Source organism: Pezoporus flaviventris, unplaced genomic scaffold (genome assembly GCF_033815535.1).
Source record: "Pezoporus flaviventris isolate CSIRO_AGI_PZ_B2104156 unplaced genomic scaffold, CSIRO_AGI_Pfla_v1 ptg000005l, whole genome shotgun sequence".
Classification (NCBI taxonomy): Eukaryota; Metazoa; Chordata; class Aves; order Psittaciformes; family Psittacidae; genus Pezoporus; species Pezoporus flaviventris.
In genome coordinates this window covers 14437330-14455053 of record NW_026892553.1, presented here as the reverse complement: position 1 = coordinate 14455053, position 17724 = coordinate 14437330, and the positions used below count along the sequence as shown (strand labels likewise).

The window sequence follows — 17724 nt, the reverse complement described above, 5'->3', positions numbered from 1 at the left end:
GATGTGTTACGCCTAAAATGGCTTAGATGTTATTTGTCTGCCCATGGTAGATATGGCAGTTTATTTTGTTTTCTGTAGCAGTGTTTCAAATTAATTTGCACTGGTTTAGATAACTCACTGATAGGCTGGGCAAAGATGAAATTAAAATTTCCCTTTGATATTCGTAGAGAATTGAAAAACATTCAGTGCATTTACCTACCTCTTGCAGAAATAGCTATAAACATCTGATGATGACATTAGTTCCACAGTCTGTTAACTGAAGGGACTAAAGTATAAATGGGGTTGTGACAGGAAATCAACAAAAAACCCACTAGGTTACATAATATAAAAAAGCCACCTCTCTGTTGCATTATGAGCCACAGGTAGCAAGTTCTTTGTACAAGTGTATGCTCTGCATCTCTATGAAAAAGTGTAGTAACAAACAGAAATCCTTGATGCAGTTCTTGAAATCAAGTGTTTTATGGATAACATAGTAAAAAGTAGTTGGACGAAACAATATGGAGAAACCACTCTCTAACTTTTAAAATAGTAAATAATGAGATTCAAAGTGTATGAAAAGATAACTGAGGGCAAAATTTTATTTTTATTCTTTAAAGAGAATTGTCTTCACTGTTAAAAATACATGAACCAGGAATTCTGCATTACAAAACAGCAAGGAGCATTACATAGACATGCTGTCAAAGCAGAAAAATGAAGCCATTGAGTTGTCCATTTCTTTTCCCCTCTGTACCCACAGACACACAGCCCATTGGGCTGGCTGTGCTGCTCCCACTGAACAGCATCCTCATCCCTGGAACCCTCCCATCCCAGCACTGAAATCAGCCTGCAGTAGCTCCTCACTGTGCTCTGTGTGTACCTCACAGATTACAGCTAAAATAACAGGGAATAAAAGGACTTCTGTACCTTAGAGTCTATTTGCTTCCTTTACTTACAAATCAAAGAACTAAAAATTAGCAGATGAGTATTATAGTTCAGCTTTTAACATCTCATGGACCACATCTTGATTAGAAATTACCATCATCCTGTAATGCCACTGCTTACAACATTTAGTTAAAGTCCAGTTGCTGAAGTTCTGTTCTCATTCACTTGTGAAAATGCATGTAAAGCAGGAATCCTTCCAGTTATCCAGAGATGAAGTTTTGCTTATTTGGAACAGAAAATTATGACGTTAGCTGCCTCTATCACTGCTGACTGTGTTTCTTCAAATGAGTCATCTCCTACCCCTGAGGGAACACAGTAAATCCTATTTCTTTTTGCTTCATTTTAAAAGTTGTTTTGGGAATGCTTAGCACAGCAAAAGCCAGCCTGCTTGCACTGGTAGAACTGGGAACCTTTTAATCCTACATTCCATTTGACCAAAATTTGTTCTTTTGTAATCCACTGGTTAGCAGAATAGCCAGGTGACTGCAGATGCTGCAGCTAACGAAAGGGTGAGTTGCCTCTAGGCACATAGAATAAAAATCTTATTGACGGAAGAAAGAACCCTGCATATGCAGCATGAAGTGTTTTCTGAGAGGCAATACGATAGCACATGCGGGCCTAAACAGGAAGCGTGCACGCGCTTTAGTTCATGTGCAAGATTTTACTTTGAGGACTGTGACTTCAGAATACTGTAACTTCTAAACATGTAAAGCCTAACCGTAATGTCTTAAAAAGAAAAAACTCACCCTGATATGGAAGAATGGTGTTGTTGCAAGTAGGTACTGGAGGTTTTGTTAGAGTATTATAGCTGTTTGGGGGGAGCAGACCCTCACTTGTGGTATTTATGAAATACTTTTTTCTATATTCGAATTATAAGACAAAATGTAATTTCACATGTGAAAAATACAAGGTGCATAATCATAATTGCAGAAAACATTAACAAACACCTATGGTACAATTTAATGATTAATGTTTTAGTTTTGTCTCTTATTGCATGAATTTATTGTCCCAAACTCCTGGTTATCAGATGCTAGGGAAGACTGCCTGAGGAAAGACTACATTGTCTAACCTGGTACTTACACTCTTTCCCTAAGGATTTGCTACTAGACCTCATAAAGACAAGATACTCAGATGCAACATGGCAGTTCTCTAATGCCCTCGTTTGATTTATTGTGCTAATTCTGGAGTTTAATTCTTGGAGCATGGTATATAGTTTTCAGGGGCTTGGATACAGGTGGCTGCCTGGCCCCTTAAGATCCAGAGCCTAAACAGAGACACGGCCAGAATAGAAATAAGTGAGCTTCTTTTAGTACTTAAGAAAATAGCTGAGGTACTAACACAAGCTGAACATTGACTGTTTCACCTGAGAGTCTCATGCTCAGGTTATGTTGTGGTGGCTGTGTTGCTAAATCAGTTCTGTCCAAAGACAGGTGATGGCAACCCCTTCACTATGCCTTCTTGCTTTCTTCCTTTCACTGCTTTCTCTCATCATATTCTTCACTTTGAATGTCATTTACAATCCCTCTCCTTTTTGCTGAGCTGGAGGTTAGTATACTTAGCACTTTTCTTTTTAAAAAGAGAAAGGTGTCACATGAAAAATATGTGCCTTTCTTTCCTTGTCCTGAATGTATTTCTGCTTTCAGCTTTTGCTCTATTACTATTTAAGCAGCGTTATTTTTCTTTACAGGAAAGGAACAGTAGAGGGAGGTGTTCTCTAACTTTGTTTCTAGCAGCTGTTCTGAAGTTTGTAATGAAAATCAGCTTTATCATGTGATTTGAATGATATGTGAATACAACTATTTCATTGTGCCCTAAACATTCTGTGTCTGAAAACAGAAGCTGAAAGACTGTCGAAAGTGTCCAAAATACCTACCATATGCTCTGGGACTGAATTTGAGTGTGTTTATTCAGACACTTGGAAGGCTTTTTAATACATTTTTGAAGGGAGGTAATTCTGGTTCCGTAAGTTCAAAAAAGTCATACCAAGGTTGACTGGTATACATTTTAATGAAACATACATTTTAATGAAACTGATTTTGGCTAGAAACTGTTTTCTAGATTTTGAGTCTCTTGGGGAAAATAACGTGATTGTTGTGATTATTATATAAATTTGTAAATTTACTTTTAAATTATAAATTTACTTTCAAAATTCAGATTCATTTTTTAAACATAATTCCAAATTTTGGCCTCCTTCTGGCTTCTTAGGGTCAGTTTCTGTATACTTGTTGTACATCTCTGGATTTACTGAGCTGCAATTCTTTTCCCTCTTTATTACTGTCTTTTTCTGTTTCCTTTTCTGTTCATTCTCCCAGCAGTCCTGTGCATCCTTTTTCCTCCATCTTGCCCACACTCTGTTTTCTCCTACAGTCTCCCTGCATTAATCTGCATGTAAGTTTTCTCTTTTGGACACTCCTTATTGCAGAGATTGTGGTCTCATCCTCTCTTACCTGTCCTGTCCCTGCCTACTCTGCCTTTGTGCCCATTTATTATCCTCTGCTGTGCACCATTTCCCAAAAACAAGGACCCTCAGTTTGATACACTCTGTTGCCAACCACTCCATACTCAGATTCATGCTGCTCTCTCTCCCATCTCCTTGCTGTATTTCCTAACAACAGGTTTACTTTCACTGATCCTTGAAGATAACAGCATTGTGTTGTTGAAAGAGGTGTATCCCAACAAAAAACACAAGGATGGAGTCTAGCCATCCTGAGCAAAATGGTCTCAGAAAAACTGTAATAGTTTGTTATAAGTGAAATATTTACATCGTGGTGGTGATAAAAGTGTAAGTGTCTGCACACCTTGTGTAACCAGAAAGGTAACTTCAGATGAGTTTCTTTTCTGGGTGTCAGTTAGTGGATAAAAATAGGTTTTGTCATAATGGACATGTGGATTCCTTGCCAGCCATTTCCAAAAGGATCCTTGTCCTTTCAGTAACCTCATTTGTAAAATGGGGGAACAATACCTCCTGTCTTCGATGGTATTGCTCAGTAATGGGGCCTTTGAAGCATGGTCTTTTGGCTTTCATCGCAGTGCACCTGTGCCATGGTGAAAGGGCATTTGGTGGGGCTGTTTGTCTCTGTCTCTCAAACTGCTTCGATGTTGGTCAGACACTTTCCCAGGTGGGGAGCCATATGTCGCAATTGCTTATGTTTGATGGCTTTGATTAGGCATTTTTCTTTCAACTAAATGAAAACTGTCAGATTTTAAGCAGAAGTATTAAGAGCATCCATTTGTAAGTAAAAAGCGAAGTCTGTAGAAGCTGTGAAGAAAGCAAGCAGTAAAAGTTGAGTAAAATGAGTACAAAATTTGAGCCCCAGCAGTATATCTGAGAAGTATAACTTTTGATAATAGCATGGAATTACATACCCATAATGAGTACAATGGACTTGTATAGGTTAACAAATTACTACCTTTCTTGTTCTTTTTCAGAAGATAGAAACAAACTGTTTGTTAGCCTTCTTTATTCTGAAGCTATGAGTTGCTTTATATACAAATTACAGTGTGACATTTATGTTCCTTCCTGTGTGGATGTTTTTACACAAAGACATTTAGGACATGTTCTCTTATTAATTTAGGGGTATGAAAGTATGAAAACTGTTAGTACACAGATGCTATTCATCTCACTAAATTTATAGCAAAAAATGTAAAATTAGCATTTTCTTCCAGTCTTGGGTCACATTTTAAACTCATTAGTGTTGTACTGTTCTCAAGATGGGGCTGGGGAGAAGTAAGTACAGGTTTCTGAAGCACTACTTCTCACGGGAGAAAAAAGTTTAGATGAAAGCTGTTTGTAGCATGGATAGCATAAAGATTTATGCAACTCATACTTAATTGATAGAAAGTATCTATAGATACCTTTTATAGAAAAGCAGCTACTGCTTGCTGGGTTTTTTTTCCATTAACAGAAGTAAAAAAAATTGATGGTCAACTGTGCTAGGAGTGGATGCTTACTACTTTAGAAAGAACATTGCATTGTTTTGACTTCTAAAATTCAGCAGAGCAAGGCCTATAATGCTTGCTTGCTAACTGACAGGTGAACGAGGATTATTAAGGACCAGGACTGTATTGTCACAGAATTTTCATGTCCAGTTATTTAATTTAGGATTGTACTTATCATATTTAGGTGATACAAGTAATGTAATTGTATTGTACGCATACACCTTCATACACAGTTTTTATTTGCACCCAGAAAGAAAGTGTCATTAGGGAAAATAATTTCAGATCAGCTACTTCTGCGTGTCTTCCTGGTATGTAAGTGGCATTTGACTAATGTGACAAATCTGATAAGGAACACAGCAGCATCCAAGTTTGAATTAAAAATCCACCCCTAGAATGAGTAGTAAAGCTTAAATGAGGGAAACCAAACTCCTGTTTCGTCTTGTATGTAGTACAGTAAACTTCTTTTTCATTTTGGTGATATTTCTTTGGAATCTAAAAGTTGTTTGGTTTCTTAGATTAAAAACTCAAGAACAGAGTCTTAACTATGTCTTTCCCTAGTCCTTGATAAACTGGATTTTGTGTTGCATTCAGTGCAGTTCATTTCAGAAGACTTAATGAAGACCTTCACAGTAATGTCAAATGGTGAACGAGTGGGCTCATGACCCAATGCTTACTGCCCAGCTGGTAGGTGAAGGCTTTTTGATCTCACAATTTGGTTAAAGAGGAAAAAGATCTTGGATTTGAGTGTAGCTTACTAGTAGGGCCCTTTTTGGACACTAGAATCACAAAATCTGCATGAAAGAAGCAGTTTCAGTGATTCACCTTGTGGCCACAACAGTTGCTACTTATCCATTACTGTTGGCTGTGCCTGCACGCAGTTAATTGCTTGAGGTGGAATTATACTCAAGTCTCACTCCAAGAAAGTGTAAATTCATAACCTGACTAACAACAAGCACTGGACCAAAAAAGCTGCCCAGTTTAAAACAGTAAAGAAAGAGATATTACAAGTATCCCAAACATCGCATGTGTAGGAACTCTGGAACCTCAGGCTCTGGCACAAGTTTATTCCACATGTCTGTCACATTGGAAAGTGGTTATTATGACATGTCAGCAGGACATGTCATTTAAGTGTTGATTTTTGTGGAATAACATTTGAAAGTGAACAGGCTTGCCATTTGCAATGTATGTTTGAATGACAGCTGTTCTGTTTTCCTAGATTTCAACAAGAAAACTAGCTTGAAGTTTTCAGGAGCTAAATCTGTCAGCTTTTTGATACAAAGGAAATTTGAAGGGCTGGAGCACTGACAGCAGTGGGGACAGAAGCACAGTTGCAGAATAAAAATCAGAAATAAGTACAGATTTACTTTGCTCTTTAATTTACGTTCTTGCTGTTTGAGAGCCCAAAGCAGAATAGGGGTACTGTAAGGCCACTGCTAGTAAAAATATTTTCACAAGGCTGTTGGGGGTATGTAATCTACCTTCCTCACTACATCACTGAAGGCTAGAGTTAGCACAGAACTGAGAATTGAAAGCAAAGATAGCATAGCTGTGGCTGTGCATCCTCAACAGCGGGACCAAGCTGGAACCTATCCTGCATATTGCACTTGGCATTGGTTTATGACGTTTATATGTGTGATGGTAATCCTCACCATTCTCAAAACTCTCTATCTCATGCATGGTTATAAATTAATGCTTTGGGTATCACATCTTTGTTTCTGCAACTGCTTCTAATGAAGTTCTCTGTGTGCAGGTTTTATTTAAATTCTACTTTTCTTTTGATCTTGCTGTTAGTATTTGAAGTTGACTGATATTTATCACTGTGTTCTCACTACCTGCCTAGTTTCCCTGGTGAATACCCCATGGCCTTCTTGCTTAATGCCGAACTGGCAAAGATGCTGGCAAACGTTACCGTAGACAAGCTGATGAAGTCAGACTAATGACTTAGGCTGGGTTCTGAACTTAGAGCTTTTACCATTTTGGTTGAGGTATTTTTCTGTTTTGGTTTTCTTTGGGAGGGGTAAGGGGTGTTACACCCAACAAAAACCTCTGAGTATGGAAGCAGCTACTAAGCTAGCAAAGCTAGTCTGGCAAACTTTAGCTTAATATTTGGTAATCATTCAGTGATACATGATGTAGGCCTTGAGCAAGTCAAATGAGTATTTTAATTCATAGGTTTTAGTGTGTTTCTCCTACTGTTAGGTTACTCTTTTTAAAAGTGGCTGTATTTTACTGTCAGTATCATTTTAAATGAAATAGTGCTCATTTCAGGATAAATGAAAGGGAAGTGTTACTGTAAGACAAATCTGTGATAAGTGTTCTTCTGTTGGTACAGATGGCATCTGTGTATTTTTATCACTACAAATCACTCACAGTTCGAGTCATACTTAGTCCAATATCTTGCTTTATGTTTATTAAAATAATCACAGTTTTAGATACGATATTAATCACTCAGTTCTTTGGAAACATTTGGATTGGTAGATGAAAACACATATTTATTTTGAGAAAGCAAATGATACAATTTTCCACATATTTGTAAATCTGGAAATAATAAACTTTATTGCAAAGCAGTGAATTAGTAAGCTGGAATCTGATTTGTTAGCTTTATTTTTCTCATACATGATTTATCAGTCATACATTGCAAGTGCATGACTGATAAATCGGGACTTTGAATAGTACCAGTAAATGCACTGGGGACAGTTACCTACATTTAAATACATAGTACATTTTTGTTTTTTTTTTTTGTTTTTGTTTTTTTCAAAAGTTTCAGTCTGTTGGTTAAGATTCCTCAGGAAGTCTTGCATTTGTTTTTTATACTGTGATGATTACATTCCAGCTCTGAACTGGTGTCCTGGGTTCAGCAGTAGCAGTCATTTTTTCTCCTTTGTAGCTGGTGTAACGCTGTGTTTTTGACCTTCGGCCTGGGAACAGCGCTGATAACACCAATGTTTTCAGTTACTGCTGACTGGGTTTAAACCATGACAACTGATAATTCCACAGCTGTGCTAGCTTAGAAGGGAGAACAGCAAATTTTTAAAGGTTAGGTTTTCAGATAGAATACAACTAGTTGGATCTGATAGATTTGGATCAAACTGCCTTTTCCCTTCTGGGGATTGCTGGTGACTTCGTTAGCATAGCCAAAACAGTTTACAGACTCTTTTGCATTATACAGGTTACCTGTGCTCCAGAGATGCCCACTCTCAGATTGGGAGTGCCCTGTCTATTCTTCCAGCACCTGAGCCAAACCCATAACCACGGAATGGGCAAGCAAAGCCATAAGTGCCTACGTGCCCCTGCTCTTCACTGTATCTGGTGAGTTTTTCTATACTATAATGTCTACATAAAAATGGATTGTGAATCCCTATAATATTGGCAGTGTTCCACGTAGCAGTAGAAATGAACTGTGGGCTGTGCTCCACTTCATCTTTACAAAATGATAAAGAGGGAGCAAATTAGCTCCAAGCTTTCCAAACTATGAGCCTGAAGGAGAACAAAAAGGATAATTTCTTCATTCTCTCAAATGAAAACCAGTTGCCCCCTGCTTTCCTCAGGATATGTGAGGGAAGCAGGCCTGCATGTACGAAAGATGTGAAGTGATGCCAACTGGTTATATAACGTATGTGACCTGATCAAGATAGACGACTTCTGACTTAGTGACTGGTGTTTTCATAATTAAGGCAGTTTTCTTGTTCTGAACCCCAGCATTTACCCAGTTGAATTAACTTTTAAGGAATGGTATTCAAACTATAAAATATTTAAATTCAACTGAGATGTAGCCAGATTAATTTTGCACCAGTAACATTTATTGAAAACTGAAGGAAAATGTGTGTTTCTGTAGCAGACACACCCGACCTAACCAGTTTCAAATTTGTACACACTTGCATTAGCAAACTGTAGCTTGCTTTGCTCAACTGAAGTATGAGTCACAAAGATATCAAAGAAAATAACATCCAAAATTCCACTTTAAGGGTAACACATAATTATACAATTGGTTGACTCAAATGAACAGTCGTCTTCATAAGCAGCATTATCTTGAATGACCTTCTATCTAAATATGTCTTTACACAAAGGGCCAACACTTGCTAACCCTGTTTGTATGAACCCTCAGAGCATGTCAGCAGAACTGTTCAAAGGGCAGGGTTACAGTCAGGATAGCTTCAGCAGTGCTGAGATACTTGTGTGTAAGAACGTTGGAGGTGGGCTTTTGTATTTCTTTGTTCCTGTAGTACATATAACAAACGTGTTTTACTGTTAAATAGTCTGGATGTACCAGGAGAGCATGACATTTGTATTCATGGCATAAAATACAGCTTGAAAGCGTCTTCACTTGATTGGTAAAATTCAGTTGCCCCCCACAGTGGAGAACAGGCAAATTTTTCACTTACATTTTTTGGTTGGGAGTAATTCCATTCACTTCAGGGCAGTTGCTCAGTATTTACTGTCATGCAACTCGGTTCAGAATGTGCCCCCTCAGACAGGAAAACACTCAGAAAACAACTGTGAGAAGATCATGCTGCAGAAGATTGTAATGAGGAGAAAGAAATATTCCAGAAAATAATTTGCCTAATCTCTTTTATAAATTCATATTTAAGCATACATACATTTATATTTACATATTTACACATCACAGAAAAGGGGACATCAAAAGTCACCCAGTTCAGCCACTGTGATGAGCTGGGATCAGCTTTGCCTAGAGCATGTTACGTGAGAAGCGATAGTTTACTATTAGGACTTGCTGAAATGGAATTCTGCTCTTTGTAATGAAGTACAGGCAGAAGATATAGATGTTTTACCTTGAGTAACCTAAAATTCATGACAGAACTTGAGAGAAAAAAGGATGATCCCATATACACACGTTTTCCTATCAGCTAAGAATCTTCACTGTATTACCATTATAATGATGGATCTATCATGCTTTACCAACTGCCATACTCAAATGGGGGGAGAGGGTGTTGGGTAGAAATGGCTTATAATACCTTACATATTGAGGTGTTACTAATGTTTAGAATAAACCTAAATGTATTAAATACACAGTAATATCCATGTTTGTAAACAGAAATGAACGTCATTAGGAGGTAATTTGTTATGTATGTAATTAAGTAACATTCTCTACTGGAATTATATGCATTGTACTTCCTATATTGGTTCAAATCGCATTAATATTAAAATGCAAAAAGAAAACCATGCAGTTGTATGAAAATGTAATTCTTAAAAATTATTTATAAGATGGAGTTATTTTTCTGACTAAAAACATCTTTTGGCTTTGTGTATTATATAACAACTCGCATTCAGTCTGGGAGGAAGAGCTGGAGCTATACGAGCAAAATATTGAGGTACTATTGTGCAATTCTTCTGGAATTTTGCTGTGCAACAATAAATGTCAAACATGTCTTGTAATTCCCTTATGATAGTGTTACCCCAGTAAGGTACTTTTTCAGTGTATTTCTTTACTTTCTCCTTTTTCCACTTTATCAGTCAGTACAAGATACCAGCTTGCACTGACTTACTGTATACTCTTTAATAATGTCATGATGTAATAATATTCTATGTCCCAGAAAACACAATGAGAACTCCATATTAAAATATTGTATAATTATTTCTTGCACTTGATTATAAGTGTGGGGCAACTCTAAATCAAAAAATCATATTTAATTCACACGCACAAAATATTACTAGAGTAACAAACCAGAAATTTCCAGATACAAGAGAGTAGAAGTTGTTTGCCTCACATCTGCAGGAATGCACTCAGTGAATTGGTAAGGCAGATGGTGCAATTTTTCTACCAAATTCTGTAAGATTGCTAATGCAAGGTTTCTCCCATCTGTAACTCACTGTAGTGAGACCAGCTGTTCTTGTGTTTTTGACCACATCCATTTCATAATTGCAAAATTAATCTCTTGGGTTTGGATCTGATCCAAATTCAAATTTGTAAAACAAAAATAAAATGGCAAACTGTAACACCAGATCTACCCTGCTCATCACTCCGCTTTGAATGCAGTGGCTCCTACACTTCATATTATGGCTTGACTCATTTGTGAATGTAGATGCACACACAAAAATACAATCAGAACTACTTTTTAACTGTGGTGTTATGGTGTGTATATATATAGCAACAGGTTATACAATAACATTAGTTAATTAGGTATTATTAAAGCAAGGTTTTATAAATCTGTCTCAGACATCATGTAAGAAAGACATTTAATATAGGGAATAAAATGTATTTATAAGTATTACAGTGATTTAAAAATACTTAAAGCCTATAATAATCTGTTGTTTGCTAGGATTATAACTGGATTTTACTACTCATATTTGTGTGCATAGGCTCAACTGCTTGAATACCATGACTCACTCCACTGGTAGGTGAGTACCATCTTTCTACATCTTGTTTGTGGTTTCTTGGCAAGTATTTTCAAATGCAGATGCCTGGCATTAATTAAGGGGCCTAATCTTTGGATGTAGTGGCTTGGAATTCATGTTGCATTAGGGAGTATTCAGTAGTTTTGAATGTAATATTACTGGCTTGGAATATTAAATAATTGCCATCTTTTCTACTAAACCTTAAGAATGTAATCTGTGTTCATTTAATTTCTTTGACATTAGCTCCTGAAGAAAGGGAATAGAGCAGACTGAAGTTAATCCAGGGACTGGTTTACGTTTCTGATACTGCAACTTGCTCTGCAGTGGCAATGGACAGGTTACAGCATGCCTATAATTATATATCATATAAACACATTACAGCAGTAGTTTCTATAGGCACAGTTCCAGGAACAACCTGAGGTTGTTCTAAATAACAAATATAACACCACTGCAAAGTGTGGGAAACAGTGCATCACATCAGTAAAAATGCTCATGCTGGTAAGTCTATCGTTGGGCTGTTGTGCGCATAAGAATACAAGAAAAAATAATTAATTGCAGATTGTTAGGAAGCAGTTGGAAGTAATTGTTTTGCCAAATTAGTAGTCTTGAAGATAACACCACGTTCACTAGAAAATTTCTTACTGGCACAATTTAGCAAGAATATATGAAAGGGAGGTTAACTGAGTGCCTGTTCTCTAAAATAATTGAAAAAGGCCTTTTTATTTTTTTGAGAAAGCATCTTTTTCCTCCTAGTCACTATTTCTTGTCTAATTGCCAGCTGCTGAGCTAGTTGATGTTTCAAGTATATAAAAGGGAGTGATGGACATGTATGCAGAATATGTAGAAGCATTTTTGGTTGATTACATGGACCAAGCTGGGAGATACTAGCAGCTCTTTGTGACTACACTCCTTGTTTGTTATTCCAAGTGAGTTTTTCCTATGGCAAGGTGGCTCCTGGAGTTCAGACATTAGCTTATATTATAGCTCTACATTCAAACATAAAATACACATAATGGTTTCTTCTAACAGTTCTTCTCTACTACTTAAATCTCTATGAAATACGGTTGGAACATAACGGGTACTTTTCTTTTCCAAGAACTTTTCATAATGGTCTAAGAAGGATTTACTAACCAGTAATAAGGATATCGCTGGTGGTTTTTGCCCTTGTTAGGAGGTGGCTCACTAAAAACCAAACACACAAAACCTCAAAACAAAAGAAATATGCTTTAAATAACTGCCTATTACATATGCTGCAAGGGATTGAAAATGCGCAAGTTAAAAATATATCATCCTGTCATCTTAACTCATAACAAACAGTATAGCCACAGCATGTGGACAGGGTTTAAGTGTGGCTCTCATGTGGACTGTGCTGACCCTTTTCTATGAGCCACACATAGGTTCCAGCATGGTGTCAGTGCTGACTGCCCAGAAAGCCACTGAAAAGCAGATACAAAGCCTGCAGCAGGAGCTGCTGAGGTCCATCAACTTATCCTTTCTTTTCCACTCCAAGTTCTTTCAAAACATGCACTTTTTTTTTTTGCTTTCTAGTACATGAATTATGTCAAAACTGATAAAATGCATTAATTTACATTTCTGACATCTTTTTATTGGTTTAGTGTTTTACTCCAAAAGTCTGGGGAATAGGATTTAAAACACCCATTTATTGAAGGACAGTTTATTTTAGCACTACTGAAAAAGTAGTGCTAAAATAAAAAAGGAACTGAAGAAGAAGGAACATATATATCTAATCCATATGAATTACTGAAGAAAGAAAGGAACATATATATCTAATCCAGTTCCTCATGTAAGAAAGGAAAATGGTGTAAAAATCAGACAATAGAAGCTAAGATTCTTATTCTGGGTCTGCAGCTAAAACATTATGCTTTGTGATGAATCACTTAACACCCTTTCCCTTAGTCTGCCACCTGTAATATGGTACAAACCAAGAGTTTTCCATGAATGTGTACTGACTGAAAAGAAAGAAAATTATTTCACATCTTTATGAGGATACACAGCTGCAATGCAATGGCAAAGTATGGTCATTGTTTCGTGTAATGAATAGAAACTATCGGTTTCTTTGTACAGTTTCTCTTTAAAGAAAGACATTTCTCTTTAAAGAAAGAAATATATCTCAGGATATATTCAGAGAAAATATTTTGGACAGTACTTACGGACTAGAAGAGCTCGTCTATAACAGCTTTTAGAAACATTGGGCATGTGATCTTGGCTTGCTCTCAGAATAACTTTGATGCTTATCATTCTTATTACTATTATTATTTTTGTATAGATGATTAAATGTCATAACACTTGGAAATTAATGTCCTATTTAATTACAATAGAAGGACAGCTGTTAGATGTGGTGATGACTATTCTTTATTTCACTGTCTTTGAAGCTTAACTCCACCCTACAAAGCTCCTTCTTCCTGATTTATACCCATAATTTCCTCTGTAAAATGCTTGCACAAGATCAATGGGTATTGCCGTCCATTCAAAACACCAGAAAGGTTACAAATCAAAACTGTTTGAGTCACAGTAAAATTGCCTCGTCACTTATCTTCCCCAGTGCTTTGGGGTAAGGTAATTCCGGTATACTTACAATTCTGCTCTAGTCTACAATTAAAGTTACATAGCATGGTCCATTCTATTGTTCTACTGTTATCAGACTATAAACATCAGAATCATGAAACTAAGCTATATACGAATATTTTACTAAAATCAGCCAGATCACTTAGATGTGATACTACTTCATTTTGTGAATTTTCTACATAAATATCTTTCAGGTAATTTTTGTCAGGTCACTTATTTTTCCTTTGCATTGTATTTTGCCCAGTCATTGGCCCAATTAATAGTGACAAAGCTCCTGCAAATGCAAGATTTGTTTTCACATTTTGATTGTATTTTAAGAATCCCAGAACCATGTAACTTCTATGAATACAAAACTGATCTCAGTGAAAGAAGTAAGGAATATCATAATTGCAGTGATGCTCTAGGTTTGAGTTACTGTGTAAGACTCTGTTAGCACATACAATTTTTGGAGGCAATGAACTCTGCATTCTGCAAAAAAGTTCTAAATTCTTGTGAAAGTAATTGTGGCATCATGCTGACCTTTATTTTGCATATAAAGGTTTTGAATCTCAAATCTGAAATTAAATGCCATCCTTTTTCCCATTTTGAAGACAGCAAGTTGGAATAAAGCACTCTAATGCTGTGTTGGGGCTCTTGCTGTGTTTTTGTAACAAAATATGATAGTTCCTGGTTTAACAGTCCCTTGTAGGTCACTCCCAGCAGAAAGGTAACATCACATGGAACCACAGAATCTATCCCAGTGCAATCAGTTCTCAAACATCCTGTCTGGCCTGAGGCAGTGTGTAGCTTCTTGGGCAAAGCCAAACAGCTTCCAGGCTAAGTGTAGGGATTTCGGGATTCTTCTGAGCAGTTTTGCAACCCCTGACTAATTCTAAGTGAATGTGTTTGGTTTGTCTACCGAGGTAGTTGGTTTCTGCTTTTGGTACTCTTTCAGGTATTACTAGAGAGAGTCTGTTCTGATTTGGTATAGTTTTATTAAAGTGGATATTTCTTAGATATTAACTTTGTTATCTTACATTCTTTAACCTGTGAAATGAAGTTGAGTTTTTCTCTCCGTTCACCACAAACAGTTCTAGAAATAACAATTTCAAGTGTCAGCAAGGGAAATTCCAGCTAAATATGAGGAAAATAATCTGATGACAACAGTTAAGCTTTGGAATATATTGTCTGCAAAGGTTTTGCTGCTGCTAGAGAGGGACCAAAAAACATTAAGAAGCACTTAGGCATAGCTCTGTATGGAATGACCTCTCATGGTCCTTTCTCCTCCTACTGTTGATGAAACAAGGAAAGAAATAAAGTATGCCTCATTCCTTTTCAGCCTCACAGAGGCTAACTTGGATTTCTTTGCTTGTCGAAGCAGAAGTTATGACCCTGACATGCTTCTATTCTGTTGGTGTATTGGTTTATTGCCTGTTCAGTTTGTGTGGCTTTGAGAAGCAGGTTTTGCAATTATATGCAACAAAGATAATCATGATGCTTTGTAGTTCCTTCACTTTTTTTTTTAGACTGACAATGCATCTTTACAATACGAGTTAAATTGTAACGGTCATTCTTACAGGCTTCAGCTGTCATATCCATAAAAAATACACCATCATATGTGAGTCCTCACAGAAATGTAACTGGAACAGAGACAAGTCTTGCATCCTTAAAACTTTGTCTCTCAAGACTCTGATTAGTTGGGGAAAAACACCTCAAACTCTTAACTCTAAGAAGCTATATTGCATTTTCCCTTAAAGTTTATATTATAGGCAAATTCAGGGTTTATCCTTAGAAATTCTTACCTGTGACAGTTTCTCTAAGATGTTTAGTTCACTGGGATGAGGGAATGGTAGTTAAGCTCATTTGACAGAGAGAGCTTTCATATGTCCGAAATCCTAGACTGAAATTCTTCGCACATGTTTATGCATTTTGTGAAATCAGAGGTCTTTGTGCTGTGTTTACTGAACAGCTTTTGTGAGATATAAATACCAGCACATTCTGGTCACATTTCTAACAAACAGAATGGTCTACTCAATCCCAATATGGTCCTGTGTTAGAGCAGATTGGGTAGTACGCTTCAACGATGGGAAATGCATTTAAATTTTATCCAATGGCCTGTACTGTTTATAAATTTAGATACATTGTGGGTGTATAGAAGCTGATTGTATAGCTTTATTCATTACATGCTTTATATCAAGTTTTGGCTTCTATTCTGTTCAATGATTGCACATTAGCATTCTTCTAGATCTTTGCCGCATGAAACTTCCTGCAGAACTAGTTTGAACTAATAACGCCTGCTGAAAGAATATTCTTTCTTCTGTCCCTGTCATTAGGAAAACTTCCTATTGATAGCTGATGATTTTCCAGTACTCTTCCCAGTTCATAAAACTACAAACTGGATGCTCACAGACCAGCCATGTCTCTGAAAAAGCATTCATAGGTGGACAAATAGGGGGCTGATGGATCATTTATGAAAGGCTTCTGATGATTACCTTCTACTTTGGCCACAGGTAGAAGTTTCTTCCGTGTGCTTCTGACTGGTCAGTTGGGTTATCAGCTGACTTGCAATTAAAACAAGGCAATTATTATGTCAAGAGTTCTGGAAGTGATAGTCTAAATTGCACTGACCACAGAATTAGTAGTTTGTGAATTAGAGGCTTGTGGGGGAGGTATTTTCTCTTCACTCTCACTGTCTGCAAAGCACATACTTCGTTCTACTATACTGAGTTTATTTTAGACATGTGGTCTTTGGTATAAAATGCTTTCATTCTGTTTTGTGGATAATCTTCCTTGGAGACGCAGAAGTTGTGCTGCTAGGAAGGGAGGGGGGGACACATCTTTTCTGGTACAGTTAAGGTGGTTGTTTTTGTTGTTGTGAGAATTTTACCAGAAGCTTTAACGGCTGGTAAGAATAGCTGATAAATGAGCTAAGCCAGGTATGGCATAGACCATGCACACAAACACCTAGTGACAAAGTTGCCATCTCTTATTTACCCTTCAGGTTTCACTTTAGGAAAAAAAAAATCCAGTATTCTTCTCTTAAAACAATGAATCTTGGTTTTCAGAGGGTACAGGTGAGCATGGAAGAACAATCTCTCTCTTGCAAGGAAGTTAAAATTTCTCAAGTTGATTACCTTCAATAGCCTTTCAAGTAAGGACTGCTCTCATTACAAGCATTACAAAATATTTAATGTTGCCTTTAAGATTTTATGAAACCAGAATAGTCTTAAAACACTCGTAAGTTTTTTAAGCCTCTTTTAATATGGCTGAAAGCCTGAACCTGTTCATGACTTAAGATTCTCACTTGTTCCCTGATCTAGCAGCAGTAGGAAATAGGAAAGTGGCCACATTGACAAATACTCCAGAATACTGGTGTCAGTTCATGTAGATCACTGACCAAAGTGACTAAATACAAGTGAGAACATTGCTGGTCACTTTAGCTGCCTGAAGGTTAGTGCCATACACATACCTTTGGATACTTAGTCACTTTTTTCAGTGCTGTTCAGTATGCCAGTACTGGGAGAACAAGAGCCTAACAACCTAGCTTTTTGTGCAACAGGAGTAGCATAACACTTGGTTAATAAATTGCCTGTGTAACAGATAAATTGAGACCAAAACGTTCTGTCTTTCTGAATCCTGAAAATGCACTTCAGGCAGAACAGAACTGCTGTTTCACACCATACACTCCAGCAGTTGTTACTTTCTGAGAAGTTTGTAGGAAGGGTGTATATTGTGCCATTGTTACAGGAGAAAAGAAATTGAATGTTAAAGAACATTCCTTGAACTTGTGGCAGTATTACATATCATGCATAGGTTTGTTTTAATGTGTATGTGTAGGTATGCTTGCTTTTTAGTATGTGTATACCTGACAAGTTACGCAAGTAAAGACTTTTATTGACAAATATAGTAATGCAAAAATAAAAATAGTTGTGAGAGAACGATTAT

At 36.9% G+C, this 17724-nt stretch overlaps 1 long non-coding RNA gene across 1 annotated transcript in view; it reads left to right on the top strand.

The window, feature by feature from the left end:
- Positions 1-17460, top strand: part of LOC133265515 (uncharacterized) — a 38945-nt gene extending 21485 nt beyond the window's left edge. Inside the window, exons 4-7 of the long non-coding RNA XR_009741986.1 lie at positions 8030-8169; positions 11179-11217; positions 16845-16930; positions 17031-17460. This is a non-coding gene — a long non-coding RNA (uncharacterized LOC133265515). The remainder of the gene's footprint in view (positions 1-8029; positions 8170-11178; positions 11218-16844; positions 16931-17030) is intronic.
- The last annotated feature ends 264 nt before the right edge of the window (positions 17461-17724 follow it).